A 15,940-nucleotide genomic window follows, 5' to 3' on the forward strand; every position below is an offset into this window, starting at 1 on the left:
AAGACCTCTGAGTGTTAATTTTGCTGATGACACAAAGGAAGGGAGCAAAGTAACTGTGAAGAGGACGTAAGGAAGCAAAACAGGATATGGACAAGGGAAGTGAGTGGGCAAAGATCTAAATGATGAGAGACTGCAGAGCTCTGAGATAGAATCATACAGCACAGAAACAGACCATTTGACCCAACCAGTCAATGCTGAACATAAGCTAAACTTAGAGTCATGGAGTCATAGAGATGTACAGCACGGAAACAGACCCTTCAGTCCAATCTGTCCATGCCGACCAGATATCCCAACCCAATCTAGTCCCACCTGCCAGCACCCGGCCCATATCCCTCCAAACCTTTCCTGTTCATATACCCATCCAAATGCCTTTTAAATGTTGCAATTGTACCAGCCTCCACCACTTCCTCTGGCAGCTCATTTCCACGGACTTCAGTAAGGCGTTTAACAAGGTTCCTCATGGGAGACTGGTTAACAAGGTGAGATCTCATGCAATACAGGGAGAACTAGCTATTTGGGTACAGAACTGGCTCAAAGGTAGAAGACAGAGGGTGCGGTGGAGGGTTGTTTTTCAGACTGGAGGCCTGTGACCAGTGGAGTGACACAAGGATCGGTGCTGGGTCCTCTATTTTTTGTCATTTATATAAATGAGTTGGATGCGAGCTTAAGAGGTACAGTTAGTAAGTTTGCAGATGACACCAAAATTGGAGGTGTAGTGGACAGCGAAGAAGGTTACCTCAGATTACAACAGGATCTTGACCAGATGGGCCAATGGGCTGAGAAGTGGCAGATGGAGTTTAATTCAGATAAATGCGAGGTGCTGCATTTTGGGAAAGCAAACCTTAGCAGGACCTATACACTTAGTGGTAAGATCCTAGGGAGTTTTGCTGAACAAAGAGACCTTGGAATGCAAGTTCATAGCTCCTTGAAAATGGAGTCACAGGTAGATAGGATAGTGAAGAAGGCCTTTGGTATGCTTTCCTTTATTGGTCAGAGTATTGAGTACAGGAGTTGGGAGGTCATGTTGCAGCCCACCTGTTGTGCCTGGCCCATATCCCTCCAAACCTTTCCTATTCATGTACTCATCTAAGTATCGTTTAAACATTGTAACTGTACCCACATCCACCACTTGCTTAGGAAGTTCATTCCACACGTGAACCACCCTCTGTGTAAAGGATTTGCCCCTCGTGTTTTTAAAATCTCTTTTCTCTCACCTTAAAAAAAATCCCCCACCCATCTTGAAATCCCCCACCCTCGGGAAAAGACATTTACCATTAACCTTATCTACACCTTTCAAGATTTTATAAACTTTTATAAGGTCATCCCCTCAACCTCCTCCACTCCAGTCTCATTCAAGAATTCCATAGCTGACATCATGATAGTAGAAGCTTAGCTAGATGGGTTTTGACCTTGTTACACTGAGTAATTCTACCTGAGCACAGTGAGAAACAAACATGTGAAATCTACTGGGTTGGAGGAAGAATGACCGGATAATGTGGCATGTTCCCTTCTCTGAAGGCCAGTAATTAACCAGGGGGCATCTATTGGGGCGCAAGTTAAAATGTTAGCCCTCAATAGTACTATTATCAGGAAAACCCCTTACATTGCGCTGGGAGAGGATGGTTACAAATATAATTGCATGGCTTAAGAAAGAAAGTACAGAAGAGAGGCTTCTAGAATTCTGGAAGATGGGTCTAATCCTGGGAATTTCAGAAGCTGAACAGAAAGCATTGTCTTCAGCTGAGGTGAAATGACATCAATGCCATTGGGTGAGTATCATTCAAATATTGGGGTAAATCTCAACCACTTAGACAGGGGGAGAGCCAGAGAGTACAGAACCAAAATAATGAGGTGGGCTGAGAACTTCACTATGAGGATATATTATCTATATGGGGATATGTTCTATCGCTATTAGGATATATTATCTGTATAAGGATGCATTATATCTCTATGAGGATATATTATCTATGTGACAATATATATATCAAGAAAGGATATATTATCTATGTGAGGATATATTATCTATATGAGAATATATTATATCGCTATGAGGATATATTATTTCTATGTGAGGTCTTACATGGATTCATGCAGTTTTTGAGCAAAGTACAATGTAACTGTGCAAGTACAAATTCACTCCACAAACTTATATGTGTATGTGTGCATAAGTGTGTGTATGTGTGAGGAGGGGGGGTTAAGAGTGTCTGTGAGACAGTGTATATGTGTGTGTGTGAGTGTAAAGGGGTATAAATCTGTGTGAGGGTGCATGTGTGAGTGTGTGTCTCTGTAGGAGTGTGTGTCTGTGTCTGTGTGCGCGTATGTGTAGGAGTGCCTGTGTGTGTGTGTAACATTGCACTATACAGACACACAAATACAAACACACACAGACAAAGACACACACTCCCACAGATAAACACTCACACACTCCTACAGACACACATACTCCCACATGCACCTTCACACAGATTTATATGCCTTTACACTCACACACACATATATACACTGTCTCACAGACACTCTCAACACCACCCCCCCCCTCACACCCACACACACACACACCCATGCACACATACATATATAAGGTTGTGGGGTGAATTTGTACTTGTACTCTGCTCAAAAACTGCATGAATCCATGTAAGATTCTGTTAATTCATTTTTAGATTAGAATCAGTCTAATCATTATGACACAGAGAGCAGCACACAGAGTGCTAACACCTTCAATACATTATCTGGGTTGACACCAATTAGAGTCAGAGAGATGTACAGCACGGAAACAGACCCTTCGGTCCAACTTGTCCATGCTGACCAGATATCCCAACCCAATCTAGTCCAACCTGCCATCACCCGGCCCATATCCCTCCAAACATTTCCTATTCATATACCCATCCAGATGCCTTTTAAATGTTGCAATTGTACCAGCCTCCACCACTTCCTCTGGCAGCTCATTCCATACACATACCACCCTCTGCATGAAAATATTGCCCCTTAGGTCTCTTTCATATCTTTCCCCTCTCTCCCTAAATCTATACCCTCCAGTTCTGGGCTCCCCCACCCCAGGGAAAAGACTTTGTCTATTTATCCTATCCATGTCCCTCATAATTTTGTAAACCTCTATAAGGTCACCCCTCAGCCTCTGACACTCCAGAGAAAACAGCCCCAGTTAGTTCAGCCTCTCCCTATAGCTCAAATCCTCCAACACTGGCAACATCCTTGTAAATCTTTTCTGAACCCTTTCAAGTTTCACGACATCTTTCTGATGAAAGAGCGTCGCTCCGAAAGCTAGTGTGCTTCCAATTAAACCTGTTAGACTATAACCTGGTGTTGTGTGATTTTTAACTCTTTCCGATAGGAGGGAGACCAGAACTGCATGCAATATTCCAACAGTGGTCTAACCAATGTCCCGTACAGCCGTAGCATGACCTCCCAACTCCTGTATTCAATACTCTGACCGATAAAGGAAAGCATACCAAATGCCTTCTTCACTATCCTATCTACCAGCAACTCCACTTTCAAGGAGCTATGAACCTACACTCCCTAGGACCTTACCATTAAGTGTATAAGTCCTGTTAAGATTTGCTTTCCCAAAATGCAGCACCTCGCATTTACCTGAATTAAACTCCATCTGCCACTTCTCAGCCCGTTGGCCCATCTGATCAAGATCCTGTTGTAATCGGAGGTAACCTTCTACATTGTCCATTACATCTCCAATTTTGATGATATCTGTAAACTTACTAACTGTGCCTGTCATCCAAATCATTTATGCAAATGACGAAAAGTAGAGGACCCAGCACCGATCCTTGTGGCACTCCACTGGTCACAGGCCTCCAGTCTGAAAAACAATCATCCACCACCACCTTCTGTCTTCTACCTTTGAGCCAGTTCTGTATCCAAATGGCTAGTTTTCCCTGTATTCCGTGAGATCTCACCTTGCTCACCATTCCCCCATAGGGAACCTTGTCGAACGCCTTACTGAAGTCCATATAGATCACATCTACCACTCTGCCCTCATCAATCCTCTTTGTTACTTCTTCAAAAAACTCAATCAAGTGAATAGCAAAAGTTTTCTTTCCCCCAGGGTAGAGGAGTGCAAAGCTAGAGAGCATAGATTTAAGATGAGAGGGGAAAGATTTTAAAAGGGACCTGAGGGGCAACTTTTTCACACAGAGGGTGGTGTGTGTATGGGCTGCCAGAGGAAGTGGCAGAGATGAGTACAACATTTAAAAGACATTTGGACAGTCACGAATAGGAAAGGTTTAGTGGGGTATGGGCCAAATGCAAGCAAATGTGGTCAGCATAGACAAGTTGGGCCAAAGAGTCTGTTTCCATACTGTACAACACTATGACTCTTTTGATGTATTGATGGGAGGAACATGCAATTTCTCTTAGGCTTCCCAAGTCCAGTAAATAATAAAGGATGTCACGTGTAAAATCTCTAACGTTAATGTGTGTTTCGGTGGGATCTTCAATGTTGAAGCTATGCCTATCGAAATGGTTTACCCCCACTGAAGGTTCCTGCCTTTAGCTCCATTGAACCTGAATCTATCACAAAGTGATATTTCACAGAGCACTGAAACTTTAACAACTCCCAAAACTAGAAGAATTGAGTCATCTTAAGATGGAAGATTGTCACAGAAGTCCTTATTTAATCACGAGGGGGCTAGGAAGAATGGTTAGGGAGAAACTGTCATTCATAAAAGGATAAAGAATAAGGGAACAAATGATTTTCAAAAGTAGCAAATGTGATGTGAGAATATCCTTTTTTACTCAGTGAGTGATTTGAGTCCAGAATGCACAGTCTGGGAGTGTGGTGGAGGCAGGTTCAGTTGAGGCATTCAGAAAGTCATTAGCTGATTCTTTAAATGAAACCAATGTGCAAAGGTATGGGGAAAAGCATATGAATTCATGATGCTCAATAGATAAGTATCACAGAGCATTTAATTGATCACAGATTAGCTTGATGGTTAATGCATCCAGTTTACATGCACATACCAATTGCCACCATATTGTCATCTATTGCTTAATGAGCCTACCATTCACCTTCCATCTCTGGCTAAATGTATTGCGTAGGATTATCAGACGTTTCTTTGGCCTGAAGTCATTTTTGAGAGAACTTACTGCTATATTCAACATAAACATGTCTCCTGTGAGTTGATCGAATATTCACTGACCTGCTCTTAGCCTGTACAATCATTGCCTTCTTGTGGATCACTCTTACGTCTGACTGTCCATCCCTAGCAAGCAAATAGGTCTTGAACGGCCAAATCCCCTGAGCACACGGCATTGCAGGGGGATCATCTTACAAAGAATGGAAAAGCAGAGGAGCTAATACACTTGAGCTATTTGCCATTATCCTCATTGCCATCATATTGTAGATTTTTTATCACAGATCTATGCACAGATCACACAAATGTTTCGATGTGTATAACAGGAATTTATTCCAAAGGTTTTAAAGAGCCTGCTTCACGCTTACAGCATTTTGCTTCCAGCAGTTTCTATAGTTGGTTTACTTTTCTCACAGGGAGACTGGCTGATCCAGTCAGCAACAGTGAATATCCATAGGAAACAGACACACACGATCAAACACAGAACAATCAAACAGTCCATATGAGATGTTGCTGTTTGGTGATAATGCTAAATTATTGGCCTTTACTTACTGGTGGACCAGGTCAGTTCATTTTATAAGAATGCTAAACATTTTGAATACCTCCATCAAATCTGCTCTTGATGTTTATCATGCTGTTTGGAGGTTGATGGGGAAAAGATGAAGGTGGAACAATAAAACAGCGTATCACAAAAAAAAAGAGATCTGCTGGTGAACATTTTTGGCTTGCATTCACCAAGTCACATGCCAAATTTCAAAGAGAGAAATCAGAGATACCACATTGAAAAGGCTGTGGATTGATTGACAAACCTGTTGTGATTGGTTAAAGTTTGCCATGACAAATAAAAAAAATCTGAAAATCAAATAAGAAAATCATAAAAATCAGAGCAACAATGAAAATAATGTATTATACAACAGGCTTCACAAGGACAGGCATGTGACTCAATCAGATTTAAACTTTTAAGTTTTTGAAACTTTTATACTATTTTCTGAGCAATTTTTTTCTGAACTGAAAATAAAATAGCAACTTCTCATTACAGGTAAAACAAAAGAATATTGACTTTTGATCAGTCTCAACACAGTTATGCAGTTTAACACATTCCAATTAAACTTTCTGTATTTAAAAAAAAAGAGAGAAAAAGGTAGAGAGAGAGAAAGATTTGTGGTCATCGGTAACCATTTGTTGTCTGGTTTGAATCCTTTTATGAACTAATTTGGTTCTTTAATTATGGATTAAACAATGTGAGATCTAGAATTTTTTTATCTATGGTTTACAGAGTTGAATCAAATGTCAAATATAGTCATCTGACCTCGAAAGTTGCCATTGTTTTATCTAGTTATGACTGTTCTATTGTTCAAATATTTTTATCTTGAAAATGTCGTTTTATTATCTGATGTTTTTGGTTGACAGAGGAAAACTGCTGTTGTCAGCAATATTTGCAAGTAGCTATCTTTTGCTATTCAGTGAAGGGCGAGCTAATGGCCATCTTAAGCCACTTTGTGAAAGCTGGCCCTATCAGTAACCATACGGTAGGATTGCGTATAAAGGAAGCAATGGAGGGAGCTTGTCAGAAATTTATGAGAATATTAATGGAGGATTTTAATTTGCATGTGTTTTTATTCATTCCAGGAACATGGCGATTGCAGGCAGACAAGTCAGATCCCAGACAGGAATCTGGCTTCGCAGATCATATTTTTTATTAGTTTTAGTTGTAAAAAGTGGTCTCTCACTGAAACATCTGAAAGCTCTCACTGAAAACAACTAAAAGAGATAAAAATTTGTTTTTAAAAAATTTTTTAAGGGGTGGCGCAGTGGTTAGCACTACTGCCTCACAGCATCAGGAACCCAGGTTCGATTCCAGCCTCGGATGACTGTCTGTGTGGGGTTTGGAGTTGAGAGTGCGTGGGTTTCCTCCGGGTGCTCCAGTTTCCTCCCACAATCCAAAGATGTGCAGGTTAGGTGAATTGGCCATGCTAAATTGCCGGGAGTGTTCAGGAATGTGTAGATTAAGTGCATTAGTCAGGGGTAAATGTGAGGTAATACAGAAGGGGGAATGAGTCTGGGTGGGTTACTCTTCGAATGGTCAATGTGGACTTGTTGGGCTGAAGGGCCTGTTTCCACACTGGAGGGATTCAATGAAATGGACCTGGGAGCTATTCTCCACTATATTTTTGTTAATTGAAATAGAGTATAATGTCTGGACATGTTACATTTGCCTGCAGAGGACAGGTGCCTACAAACGTAGATTCTAGCAAGTGTTAGGTAAGCAACCTTGTAAACTCCGCTGATAATCTTAAATTAGTTGTTACTGTATTTACCATAGTGCAAGTGCTGCCCAATTGTCAAAACACTGCTTTCTGAAAACACAGGTTGGTTGAGTATGATCCACTAGTTACTGAGATAAATAACCTACATTTTGTTCATTTGTGAGATGTGGACATCACTGACTGGGCTAGCATCCTCTATGACTGATGCACCAACATTTCAGAAGGCAGTTTAAGAGTCTGCAGTCACATGTAGGTCAGACTAAAGGGGATTTTAGCCACAGTCACTTCATGGGTCACCAACAGACCTTTTAAATTCCAGGTCTTGAATTGAATTGAAATTTCACCATTTGGATTCAAACTTGGGACATCACCTGGATTGCTCGATTACTCACCTGTGACGAGACCACTGGGCCATCACCTTCCCGCTTGGTGTGGTTTATTCATGGACCACATTTGTGCAGCAGTCAGGCATGTTTTTGGCTTTAAGACAGTGTCTCCTGGTAATGGAAAGTAACACAGCACAGCACAGCAGCATAAAACTGCTCGCTTTCACTTGTTTGGAATAATTTCAAACTAGCTTTTATGTTTCATATTGGAATGGTTTTTAAATGAGTCTCTTACAACCTATTGGTTAACAACTGAAAGAGCCTTGAAATTTGGTTGTTCAAGGGTTGGAAACCTAACCTTTAATGTAGCAGGACCTTTTCTTGTGGGTTTCTGCCTTTCTTAACAGCATTAAAATTAACCAGTCAGAGGGAAGGTGGGTCAGGGAAAGACTCACCTCAAAATCATTTCTATTGCCACAGTTGGCTGGACCTTTCCCAATGGAAATCATGCCACATACAGTGCACGGTACATGGATTAGTCCTGTATTAGTCCTGGTGAGCTGCCTTGTGCCATTCTTGGGACTCCCAATGTTGCATTAAAATAAACCCAGCTAAACTCAGGAAAGATCCATTGGGACAGCAGAGAAGATTTGATCCATTGAACCCTTTAGACAGAGCAAGCTGTCAACACCATCCTTCTCATAGGAGAGGTGAGTGTAGATACACAACCTACCCCAATATGTAAGATGCCAGGTCGGGTCAGAGAGTCATAGAGATGTACAGCACAGAAACAGACCCTTCAGTCCAACCCATCCATGCTGACCAGATATCCCAACCCAATCTAGTCCCACCTGCCAGCACCCATGGTAAGAAAGTCGAGGGGGCACGTGTCCTGAGGAATGACCAACTGGGCATTGGCACTGATGGAATTGCCAAGCTCAGCTTTAAACCCATCCCACCCCATCCTCCACTCCCATCCCAACCCCCCCGCCCCCCCACCGTTTTATAAGATCCTGACGGCAATAGGATGTGGCTGCGGAGAATGGCAAAGCCTGTTTGCAGGGAAGGAGGTCACCCACAGTCGATGGGTTTTATACAGTCTCCTGTGCATTTGGCTAATTCCCAAACTCGTTTTGTTTGAACATCTCGCACGTTGTTTAAAACAATATTTGGTGAGTCAACCTGCTTTGACTTGTTTTCCTGCGTCAGGCATCACGCAGGATTAACTTTGCCAGGTTTTCGAGGTCAGATGAGATGGGTTGTGTGGATATGTTAATGAAGTGGATGGTCATGCACATTTGAAAGAGGAAAGATTGAATAAATCATCCTTGCATTTTCAGCTGGTCAGAAATGATGGATAATAGCCTGCCTCTACTTTCTCTGCTCAAAATAAATAATTAAAGGCATCTGGAATATTTCATTGCAAATAACATTTCTACCACTGACACTACAGTACATAATGAGTAGTGTCATACTTGACTGCCACTTCAACAGGTGTGAAGAAGACAGATTGCATTTATATAGTGACTTGTGTTTCTCAGCAACCACCCAAGGAGGTTCAAATATAGGCATGGGGGAATTATTTGGAATTTCTCAGTGTGTGTTTGGAGACTGGGAGGGCATTGAATCTAGAATGCTGTGCAAGCATCCTACCAGCCTCCCACCTTCCCCATTAACATCCAATGTGTGGCAGAAAGACTCACAGCCTGGCTCTGCCCAGCTGCCAACTGAGACCCTTAAGTGATGTATTAATATCTTTCCAGGGCCTAGTGCTACCTCAGTAACCCAGTCACCCAGGGTGAGCCTGAAACCACTCAGGGAGATGACAAGGCGGCAGGTTGCCCCCTGCTGGGGCTGGGAGGAGCAGTAATACCAAGGAGCAAGAACTGCTGCTGGCCTCTGATTTGTTCTCATTCTTTAAACTCCAATGAGTATAAATCCAAGCTACTTAACCTCTCCTCATGATACAGAACCCCCCCCCCCCCACACAGAAAACAAATGGAGTGAACTTTCTCAGAACTGGCCCCAATGCCAGTAGACTTTTCATTGGATAGGGGCCCAAAACACTTCAATCATGAGTGCACAGCCCTTGGCATTCTCTGTCCAGCGACAGGCTGAGGAGTAGAAGCATGGTGCCTGCCTTTTTGTGTTAGCTCTCAGGTTTTCGACAGCACACTCATGATATCATCATCAAGGCAGAACATGTGACCTAATCACATATAGATCTGCAACTCCATCTTACCTCAGATCACCTGAAGCATATCATGCTCCTAAACGCATGCTCTTCTGTTGTAGCGTATTCTGTTACTATTAATCGAGGCACGTGGGTAGCTGACAATTGTAAAATGTAATAGCTTGCTGTAACAACCATAAACAGAATTTATTTAAACACTATAGTTGAAACGTGAACAAAACGAAACAGAATTTAGAAGAGCTTAACCATTGGAAATTTAACCAACTAGACACAGCAACGTAATTAAGGAGCTGTTCCAATCCTGCAAACATCCCAGAAACACACCCCCTGGCAAAAAGGTGAATTGAAACACAGGTTCTTACAAGCAGGAGGGAACAACTTCCAAAGAGATTTCAGGGAGAAAGTCAGTCAGGAATCATCTGCTGAAGCTGCAACCTTCCTGGACTCCAGCAGCTTCTCACTGCCACAGCTAAAACCAAGCGAGAAAAATCCGGAACTGGCAGAACTGGCCACTCCCCTGCCATTGTTAAACTGGGCTCTTTCCAGATCCCTTGGTACCTCTGCCTTTACGACTTCTCTTTAAAAAAAAGACCCAAGGACAAAATCACCTTGTTAAAGTGACAGCATCACCACAGAGATTATGGTCGGCATGGACTGGTTGGACCGGGAGGTCAGTTACCATGCTGTATGACTCTGCGGCTCTATTTCTATAATAGGTGCCAGGTCATGGCAGAATGTCAAACAAGAAACAGATCCAGCTACCTGACTGTGATCTTCAATAACATTGCCATTGTCATGTTCCTCGTGTTAACTATTTTTTGAAGCTGAACTAGACAAGAGCCATGTTCCAGTATGTGATGAGCATCTCGTCAGTACTTCAAAAATCTTGAACACAAACAGACTGTTAAAATAGCAGCTGAAAATCATGTGACCATTGGCATTGTGACCCCTGGGGCCACACTGATTCTTAAGCTAATGTCTAATTAAATGTGGACATTCACAGCCATCGGGGAACTCTTGATTCCTTTTAAAGGATAGATTGTCAGAACTCGACAGCCCATCCAAACACTTCATCTACTGTGTCTGTCGCTCTCAATGTGGTCACCTCTACATTGGGGAGACAGGACACCAACGTCGCCGGGACACAAGCATCCGACAACCCCACCACCCTGTGGCTGACTACTTCAACTCCCCTCCCACTCCCCAAGGACATCCAAGTCCTGGGTGTCCTCCACCTCCAAATCCTAGCCACCTGAAGCCTGGAGGAAGAATTCTTCATCTTCCATCTCAGGACCCTCCAGTCACATGGCATCAATGTGATTTTCTCATCTCCCCTCCCTCCACCTCATCCCAGATCCAACCTTTCAACTCCACACTGCCCTCTTGAACTGTCCTACTGTCCATCTTCTCACCTATCAGCTCCACCCTCCACTCTGACCTATGACTATCACACCCCACCTTCATCCACCTATAACCTCCCCAGCTACCTTTACCCCCAAACCCCACTCCCCTCCCATTTATCTCTCAGCCCACTTGGGGGCCCCCCACATTTTTGATGAAGGGCTTATCCCAGAACGTTGACTCTCCTGCTCCTCGGATGCTGCCTGACCGGCTGTGCTTTTCCAGTGCCACACTTTTTGACTGTGACCTCCAGCATCTGCAGTCCTCACTTTCTCCAAGAACTCTATAGCATTCCAGTCAGCTCACTTTCTCTTTGAATGTGAACAAAAGAAACATCAAAACTGAATGAATATGTATTTGACAGTTGTGTTTTTGAAACAGAATTTTGATCTTGTACATGTCACACTTTATTGGATTTGAAGTAACGAGAAGCTGTTGTGCAGAGATAGGGTTCCACTAGCAAACCATTGGACTAGCTGCAAGCCCTCTGACCAGCCAAGATAATAAACAATTGGACCTTGATAGTGGGAGAAGAGTTCCAATTCAATTTTGAATTAACCCTAACCTCAGAACTAACCTCTAGAAAACTGACTACAACAGATCTCACAGCTCACTGGGAATCCTCATTACCCAACAAAATATCAACTCATCTAAGAAACTACACACGAGCTCTTTCGATGTGCAATTGTGTATACAAAATGAATGAGTCACAGTTTGAATACCCAGGACAAGTGTGTGACAGTAAATAACTATTTATATTTTAACAGCAAACTTTGTTTTATTTAGCATCTTATGAATGGGCTCTCTCAATAAAGTAGCAAAAATATATCTGAAATACTGGATCTTTACTGATTTATTACGATCTACCTCAGTCTCCGGTTGAGGGTGTGATTGAGAAGGCTCTCTGCCAGTAAGCTTTCTTGAAGGTAAAGTTGCATTTTTGTTTAAGTGATTTATGCTGTAAATAAACTGTAACAGTGATGTGCATACCCTCTGTGTTACATTTCTTAGTGTGTGTTTCTACGATATGTGCACCTCTTGATTATCCGAAATATTCGATCAAACGGCACACTCCTGGTGCCAAAGGTGCTGGTTAATAAAACATTTGTTGTTACTGGAGTTACTTAAATTGGAACAGTCACTCTGAGGGTAAGAAAATGCAGTCTTTTACATATAAACATACTGGTCATTGTCAATCAAATGAAGTGCATGAATATTGAGCACAACTGAACGCATATTAACATGTATTAAGAGGCTCACATCCACCTTTCGGAATCTCTTTACCACTTGCCAAGCTCAAATCAAGATCGTCACGCAGTGTTCTCCACTCTGCTGGCTGGAGACTATAGCAATGCAACACAGAACAAATTGGTCTGCTTGATCTGTGCTTTAGTAATGGGTTTAATATCTACTCCGTCCACTTAGCTGCGTTCGATACAGCTCTTGTGTGCCTCACAACAACTCACCATCAGTCACCTCTCGCAGCCCCAATATTGCTAGCACATAGGACAAGAGCTGCAATGCTATGAAAATTCAATCAAAGTGCAAGTGCTTCAAATCACACACCACCGCGATTTGCACATTGGCCACTGTTCTTTCAGCATCACATGCTCAGAATCCTGGCATTCCCGAGCTTATATCCTCAGTGCAGCAGCTGTTGAAGATGCCCACCAACATTCTTTAGGAATTAACAACAAATATGTTATACTAGAATAAATTGAGAAGCTCTTACCTTCCCATCTTATGCAAATGCAATTTTCGAGTTGTCAGTTCTTTTCAAGTTGTTGGTCATTTTAATTTATTTTCCCGTCTGTTAGATCATAGTTGTGTCCTCCTTCTCACTGCAAGAAAATGTAGTTACAGGTTTGGCAAGGAGGAAGCAGGGGCTTTTTCATAACCCGCCATGCAGAAATTCAGAATCATTGAACTCCATCCAGAGTTACATTGCAGGGGAAACAGCACATTTGCAAAAAAGCGTCTGATTGAGTTGTACAAAGTTTTGAGGGTCATAGGTAATGTAGTTAGAGACAAACATTTTGCCTCAGTTGAAAGGTCAGTAATCAGTGTGGGGGTGAGGCAAATGTTGGTGAGTTTACTGATAAGGGGAAGGAGACTTATAGAGGACTCATGGAAGAATCTTTTGTACCCAGAGGATTGTGGCCAACAGGAACTCAGTGTCTGAAAAGGGGATAGAGGCAGGAACCATCGCAACATTTCAGAAATGTTTGGATGATCAATTAAATCATAACAGACAAAGCTATGTGCCATGTGCTGGAAAATGGGACTAGAGTAGACAAGTGCTTGGTGACTGGAATGGACTGGATGGGCTGGAAGGCTTCTTTCAGTACTGGGAAGCTCTACAATTCTATGAAGTTAGGAAATAATCCATTATTTGTTATGGAGCTGTTGCAAACAATAAAGCTGTTATCTGCAGCACCATGTCCAGTGCCTCCCTTAACTTCCTATATGTAACTGGTAAGTTTCAGTCATCAACAACCCCTCTATATATTAACTGATACTGAGTTATGTAAAAAATATAGTACAGGAACATGCCATTTGAGCTAAAAGATCTGAGGAAGTTTTTGATTTCTATATGCCCCTGCTTCTACAGCTCTTCATCTAACTTGAACCACATACCTTTCTATTCTTTAGTTAAAAATCACACAACACCAGGTTATAGTCCAACAGGTTTAATTGGAAGCACACTAGCTTTCGGAGCGACGCTCCTTCATCAGGTGACACCCCAGTCCAACACCGGCATCTCCAAATCATGACTTCTATTCTTTAGTTATTCAGTGAAAATGTGTTCATCATCCCTTGATAATGTCAAACTCAAGTCTATATGTCTGATAAAAACATAGCCATACAACCCAGTCTATACGCAGACACTAGTTTGGATCTTTAAATAATCCAGCTCAGATTTTAGTGGCAGTTTATGTCATTTCTGTAAACAACCAGACAATTAGTATTCAACCTTCCCAGATTAACTGATGCAAATGTTAACTAGTTCATTTAGCCCCAACACTTGTAAGAGAATGGTAAAGCTGGAATGTGGCTAGTGAAGATCTCTGTCCTTGATGTAAACTTCTCACAATGTTTCTTTGGTGTTTCAGCTGGACACAGGCCAACACTGGACCCTGAAGTGGAAGGAGGAAGTTGATTTGCTCAATTCATTCAGCCCTTTAACATTTTACTCTATGACATGAGAGATGAAATTCTCACATCCTCTGACGTTAAGAAGCTCAGAGTATTCCTTCGTGAAATGAGTTTGGATTCCAAGGCTGTGATCTCCTACATCCATTGCTTGTCTCCAGTGATATAACTGCAGCTTGCTAGGAGAATCAAAGGGCTATCTGTTAACTTCCAGAACACCCATTTCATATTTGAAAGCCAAAAATAATCCTAAATCAGTCATTCCCTTATTACACATGAGCACAACAAATTTTTTAAAAATTCTATTATTTACCCTCAAAGCCATGGAAGCAACTTCACAGCCTCAAAACCCTTAATAATTTTCTAGATACCTGTTAAACTTCTAAGCTTTTCTGTTTCATGTGGAAACATTTTCATACCTTTCTTTGTAAGTAAAATGCTCAGTTTTGGTGGTAGTTCAAGGGAATTGTTTTTCTACTATTACATCAGGCTGATGACCAGTTGGGGAGAAAGTGAGGACTACAGATGCTGGAGGTCAGAGTCCAGAGTGTGCTGCTGGAAAAGCACAGCAGGTCAGGCAGCATCTGAGGAGCAGGATGGAATGGATTGTGCAAGAGCTGGTATAGCATTCAAGTGAAGTCAGACTCAGATTAATGGATTATCCTCAGAATCTCATTTGCCTTTTTCATTGCAATTTCCCTCAACACTTCTGCACAAAGGCCACATGTGGATGTTAGTTGCACCACATGCCTTTTGGGTGATACTGTGATTTCCATTGTTTAACTATGCTGCTTCACCTTTCTCCATTGAATGGAATCTGCAATCCATTCTGTTACATACACTGTTGTAGTAATACACAGACGTACCTGTGTAAACATTTGGTTAGCACATTTAAAACTCCAGCGGCCTGCTCTTGAGAGACAGCCCCCCCAGCTTTACCCGATTTTGTCCCACTTCCTGCCCCTTGCTCCCAGCAATTATCTCCGAGGGGAAGCTATCCCAGAGACATTGCTGACCTCTGGGATATTTAGGATGTTTTGTCTGATCTTCCACTATCAGACCTTCCCAAATATTCTTGATCAGAATAATCACTGGAAAAAGTGAACTTTTCTTTTTGACTTCCTGTATTAAAGCTGGGACCCCATAATGCACTTCATCGACCTTCTTCATTGTATACTGCTCACCAACTGTGATACCCAAACACCAAAATTCAACATGAAGTTGGATTTATTTTAATAAAACTCCTACAGTTTTGAAGCAGGCCATTCAGCCCATCAAGACCACACAAGCCCTCCAAAGGGCATCCTACCCATACCCACAGTTCTAACCTATCCCCGTAACCTTGCATTTCCCATGGCTAGTTCACAGTCGTCTGGGGTGGAATTGAACCTGTGCCCTTGGCACTGTGAGGGAGCAGTGCTAACCACTGAGTCCACCAATTGAAGTATTAATATTCTGAGCTCATTTTTAATTGAGGAACTCGAGAAGGGATTAGTT

General features: G+C 42.1%; 1 long non-coding RNA gene across 1 annotated transcript in view; it reads left to right on the forward strand.

The window, feature by feature from the left end:
• LOC122548450 overlaps positions 1-15,016 on the forward strand; it is a 29,469-nt gene extending 14,453 nt beyond the window's left edge. Inside the window, exon 3 of the long non-coding RNA XR_006311237.1 lies at positions 14,404-15,016. This is a non-coding gene — a long non-coding RNA (uncharacterized LOC122548450). The remainder of the gene's footprint in view (positions 1-14,403) is intronic.
• The last annotated feature ends 924 nt before the right edge of the window (positions 15,017-15,940 follow it).

The sequence above is a fragment of the Chiloscyllium plagiosum genome, chromosome 3 (genome assembly GCF_004010195.1).
Source record: "Chiloscyllium plagiosum isolate BGI_BamShark_2017 chromosome 3, ASM401019v2, whole genome shotgun sequence".
Lineage (NCBI taxonomy): Eukaryota > Metazoa > Chordata > Chondrichthyes > Orectolobiformes > Hemiscylliidae > Chiloscyllium > Chiloscyllium plagiosum.